Genomic DNA, 6,033 nt, shown 5'->3' with positions numbered 1-6,033 from the left:
AAGAACTTAAACTGCATTGTGTATATGAACTCATCAATAAGCATTTTGTCTTTTTATTACCCTGTCTTGTTTTCTTTGCTGTTAATATTACTATAGTGTGTGTGTGTGTGTGTGTGTGTGTGTGGTGTGTGTGTGTGTGTGTGTGTAATAGGCTAGGATCTGTATATGAAATAGAACATGTGTCTTTTTCTTTCCTTCTGAGGTAAGTGACCTTGCTTAATATTATACATTCTAAGTCCATCCATTTTCCTTCAAATTTTTGTGATTTCATTGTTCTTTAGAGCTGAATAATTTACAATTTTACATATGCACCAGGTTTTCATTACCCACTCATTATTTGTTAAAACAACTTGGTTCTTTCCTTGATCTAGTCAATGGAGCTATAATAAATATGTGTCTGGGGTGATTGCTGAGCATTAAAGGCAGTAGCTACTCTCCCAGAGGACCTGAATTTAATTCCCAGCACTTACATGGCAGCTCACAACCATCTGTAACTCCAGTCCCTGGGTAATCTAACACTCCTGACTTGCACACCAGCCATGCATATATTAACACAGACATACATGCTGGCAAAATACTCATACAAATTTTTTTTTAATTTTAATTACAATCCTCATTTTGAAACTGGTTTGATAGCCATAACTACCTTCAACTCTTCATTCTAAATTTCTATTTATTTCAGGAAGCAGCTCAGCAGATCTTCTACCCTCTCTCAGATATATTTGTTTCATGTTACAAAGAGGGTAGGAATGATGGAAATTCCTGCCAGGTCCACCCAACCTGTCAAACAGTCCTGAATAGGGGAATGAGAATTGAGAAATAATAGGAAAAATAGAGACATAAATGTAAAAAAAAAAAAAAAGACAAAAGACAGAGACACAGGATAGCTTGGAGATGGCTGAGTCAACACCACAGTAGCCCTGAGTTTAATTTCTCACAGGCTTTTTATACCCAAAGCAAGGGGGCAAAAGACCTCCCCTCTCAAGGACACCATGGTTCAAATAACAAAACATAAACACCTCCTAAATTTTCAAGACATCTGGTAACACGCCTTTGGCCAAACATCCTGTTATCCAGCCTTAAGGGGCAAAGATAAGATTGAACTCTCTGACCTTGAGTCAAGATGGCATCAAGCACAAGCTGGAGTCACTGTGGGCTCTCAACATTCCTGCCTTGTTCCTGGTTTTATGGGATTACTTTGAGTTTTGTTTTGTTTTTCTCCATTTAGGATAATACTGAACTTAGGTTTGTCATATGTAGCCTTTATTATGCTGTTATCTTCCAAGTACTATCTTCTCTAGGACTTTTTTTCATGCAACATGTTGGGTTTTGTCAAAGGCTTTTTCTGCATCTAATGAGATAATCATGCTTTTTTTCTTTAAATACATTTATTATATTTTTTCATTTATTAGCTTACACATATTGAACATTTTTATCCCATGTCTCTTGGATAAAGCCAACTTGATCATGGTGGGTGAACTTCTCAATGAGTGCCTGTATTTTGGTTTGCAAGTATTCAAGAATTGTGGCATCTATTTTCATCAGGAGCAGTTGTCTGTAATTTTGTCTTTGTTGTTGATATTATGTCTTTACCTGGTTTGGTTATTAGAGTAATATTGGCTTAGTAGAAGGAAATTGGAAGAACTCTTTTTCTTTCCTTCCTTCCTTTTCTTTGTTTCTTCCTTTTTTCTTTTCATTTTTTTTCTATAAAATTTTAAGTAGTATTGATTGTGTTTTCATTGAAAGTCTGGTAGAATTCTGCTATAAATCCATGTAGCCCTGGCTTTTTAGTTGTTGGCTTTTTTATTACTGCTTCATTTTCCTTATGTTTTATGGATCTTAAGTTTTCTTGTTTTAACTTTGATAATTTGAATGAATCAAGAAATTCATCTATTTATGTTAGATTTTTCAACTTAATGGAGTATGGGTCCTTTAAGTATTTCCTCATAAGATTCTGGGTTTCTTTGTATTTTGTATTGTTTCCTTGTTCATTCCTGATTCTGTTAATTTTTGACTATCTCTTTTTTCCATTTTGTTAGTTAGGCCAACAGTCTGTTTATCTTGTTCATCTTTTCCAAGAACCAGCTCTGAGATGTATTGATTCTTTGTATTGTTTTCATTTCATTGATCTCTGCTCAGACTTTCATTTCTTTCTGTCCATTGGATTTGGGTTTGGTTTGTTAATTGTTCTTCCAATATCTTGAGTTTTATCTTAAAGTTATCTATACTCCTTCTGATTTTTTTAATGTAGGCACTTAGGGCTATAAGTTACCTAATAGGTTTAGCTTAAGTTTTCCTGCCTTGCCCACAGTCAGGACAAGCCTCTGTCACCCCCCAGTCCCACAGTCACTCAGACCCAACCAAGTAAACACAGAGACTTATATTGCTTACAAACTGTATGGCCGTGGCAGGCTTCTTGTTAACTGTTCTTATATCTTAAAGTAACCCATTTCTATACAAATCTATACCTTGCCACGTGGCTCGTGGCTTACCAGCATCTTCACATGCTGCTTGTCCTGGCAGGCGGCTGGCCGTGACTCCTGCCTTCCTGTTCTTTTATTTCTCCTCTCTGTTAGTCCCGCCTATACTTCCTGCCTAGCCACGACCAATCAGGTTTTATTTATTGACCAATCAGAGCAACTTGACATACAGACCATCCCCCAGTACAGCCAAGTGCAGACCATCTCAGACACCTGCACTCAGGCCCATGGTCCTAATCATCCTCTATGCAGACCTGCTGGGTAACACACAAGGAACCCAAGAAGGGCTCCCACAGGACATACATTAACATCCACAGCAAATAGGAATGCTTTTAATGTATTCTAAGGATATTGTTGTATTGTGGGTTTGTTTTCATTTCACTCCATGTATTTTTCATTTCTTTGATCTATTCATCATTCAGAAATGGGATACTTAATTTCCATGAGTTTGTGTACTTAGTAGAGATGTGTTTGCTATTGATTTTAAGTTTGATAGTTTTTAATTTTATTTTATGAACTTTTATTGAAAATATTCTTTTCTCATACAATACATCCCAACCACAGTCTCCCCTCCTTCCACTCTTCTTAGCTCCCCCCATACCTCCCTTCTCCCCAGAGCTACTCCCTCTGTTTCCTCTTCAGAAAAGAGCAGGTCTCCAAGAGATGCCAGACAGACAGACAAAGTAAGATACAATAAGATAAGGCAAAAGCTCCATGTCAAGATTAGACAAAGCAACCCAATAGGAAGAGTCTCAAGAGCAGGCAAAAGAGTCAAAGATATACCACTCCCACTGTTAAGAGTCTCACAAGACACAAAGCTAACAGACATGAGGAGGACTTGTTGCAGACCCAGTCAGGCTTGTACTTGCTATTTCAGTCTATGTGAGCCCTGCTTAGGTGATTCAGGGGGCCATGCTCTCCTGGTATCCTCCATCCCTCTAATTCCTACATTCTTTCCTTCACCTCTTCTGCAGGGTTCCAAAATCTCCAAGGGGAGGGACCCAATGGAGACCTCCAGTTTAGACTCTCTTCACATAATGTCTGGCTTTGGGTCTCTGCATCCCTCCTATCTGCTGCCAGAGGAAGCCTCTCTGATGATTACTGGACAAGATACCAGTCTATGAGTATAGGAAAATATCATTAGGAATCATTCCATTGATTTATTCATTTGTTCTCTTTTGCCAATCATGTTTTGGTTCTACCTTTAGGTCTCTGTGCTGTCTAGTCACTCACTCTCAGGCATGCAAGCAGTGTAGGGCATGGACTCCCTCTGGTGGGGTGGGCCTCAAGTTAAACCAAACATTGGTTGGCCACTCGCACATGTTCGACACAACCATTGCCTCTGCACATCTTGCAGACAGGACAGAGTCATTGTAGGTGGAGGGTTTTGTGACTGGGTTGTTGTCCAGGTTTTCTTTTCATAGCCTGCAAAGTACATTCTTGCACCAAAGAGCCTAGAATATAGGGGTGAAGGCTCCAAGCCTGCACCAGCTGGACCTCTTGATGGTCAATGAACTTAGTAGAAGATATCCTTGGTAATGGGGACTAGCTGCCAATTTTCAGAAGGCAACCTTCTGTAGCATGAATCTTAGAAAGTCTTATTAATAAGATCAAACCTGAAGCTAGGTTTGGGGGTGAATGCTGGAAGATCAGAGAAGCAGAACAAGCCACAGCTACCTCACCTCACCAGTTCCTCAGCTGATCCTCTTTCTTCAGACTGGAAGCCCCTGAGTCCTTATCCAAATGAATCTCAGCTGAACTGCTTCTCAAAAGCCTGAATGCTTAACCAGCCTACTTCTGGGCTTCACGCCTTATATACCTTTCTGCTTTCTGCCCTCATTTCCTGGGATTAAAGGCTCACTTTCTGGGATTAAAGGCATGTGTCACCATGCCTGGCTGTTTCCAATGTGGCCTTGAACTCACAGAGATCCAGACGGATTTTTGCCTCTGGAATGCTAGGATTAAAGGCGTGAGTGCACCAATTTCTAGCCTCTGTATCTAGTGGCTGTTCTGTTCTCTGACCCCAGATAAGTTTATTAGGGTGCACAATTTTTTGGGGAACACAATACCACCACAACCTTCTGTCTTTTCATCAGCCTGAGTTGTGTAGAGATCTCCACAGGACTCCATGACCAAAAACTCACCCGAATATAACCAGTCTCACCACTGGAAGCCTTGCCTGGCTAAAAAAGATGTTCAGTTCAGACTATATCCTCATTACTAGGAGTCCTCACTAGGGTCACCTTCAGAGATTCCAGGCCATTTCCACTGCACTAGGTTTCCATACTGTTCCCCAGGTGCCCCAATTCCAGTTCTCCCCACATTCTCTCCTCCTCGCTTCCTATCCCTTTCATCCTCAACCACTCTTGGTCTGTGGATTGTAACTTGATTATCATTTACTCAATAGTAATATCCACTTATAAGTTTAGTACATACCCTGTTTGTCTTTCTGGATCTGGGTTACCTCACTCAGGATGATTTTTTTTTCTAGTTCCATCCATATGCCTGTGAAATTCATGATGTCATTTTTTTTTAATTCTGAATGATACTATATTGTGTAAATGTACAGTTTCTTTATCCATTCTTAAGTTAAAGGACATCTACATGGTTTCCAGTTTCTGGCTATTATGAATAAAAGAGAAATGAACATAATTAAGCAAGTGCCTTGTGGTTAGATGTAGTGACCTTTGGGTATATATGCAATAGTGGCATGGATGGGTCTTTAGGTAGACTGATCCCAGTGATCTCAGCAGCTGCCAATTTTATTTCCATAGTGGCTGAACAAGTTTGCATTCCCACTAACAATGAAAGAGTGTTTCATTTGCTCTAATTCCTTGACAGCATGAGCTGTGTTGTTGATCTTAGGCATTCTGACAGGAGTAAGTTGGCAACTCAAAGTAATTTAAATTTGGCATTACCCTGATAACTAAGGATATTGAACATTGAAGTGTTTCTCAACCATATAAATTCCTCTATTGAGAATTCTATATTTAGATCTGTACCCATTTTTAATTTGATTATTTGATATTTTAATATCTAGTTTTATAAGTTCTTTATATATTTGGGATATTAGAACACTATCAAATACGGAGTTTTAAAGTCTTTTTCCCAATAGGATTGCCTCTTTGTCAGAGTGACAGTGTCCTTTGCTTACAGAAGATTTTCAGTTTCATGAGATCCCATTTATTAATTGTGGATCTTAGTGTCTGCACTATTGGTGTTCTATTCAGAAGCTCTTTTGCTGTGGATGTGTTTCTGTATGCTCTGAGTATGTGTTGCTCCTATTGGCTAATAAATAAAGCTTCATTGGCTATGGCAGGGCAGGATGGAGCAAGGCAGGAAAATCCAAGAGAGATAGTAAGAGAACAAAGGTAGTGGGAAAAGACACCAGCCTGCCACCTAAAGAGCAATAAGATGACAGCAGACCAGTAATGCCACGGCCATGTGGCAACACATTGATTAATAGGAATGGGGCTAAGATGCAAGAGCTAGCTAGCTATCAAGAAGCCTGAGCCATAGACCATAGAGTTTGTAATTAATATAAGCTCTGTGT

The sequence above is a fragment of the Peromyscus leucopus genome, unplaced genomic scaffold (assembly GCF_004664715.2).
Source record: "Peromyscus leucopus breed LL Stock unplaced genomic scaffold, UCI_PerLeu_2.1 scaffold_454, whole genome shotgun sequence".
NCBI classification, from domain to species: Eukaryota; Metazoa; Chordata; class Mammalia; order Rodentia; family Cricetidae; genus Peromyscus; species Peromyscus leucopus.
Note: the sequence above shows the minus strand (reverse complement) of the source record.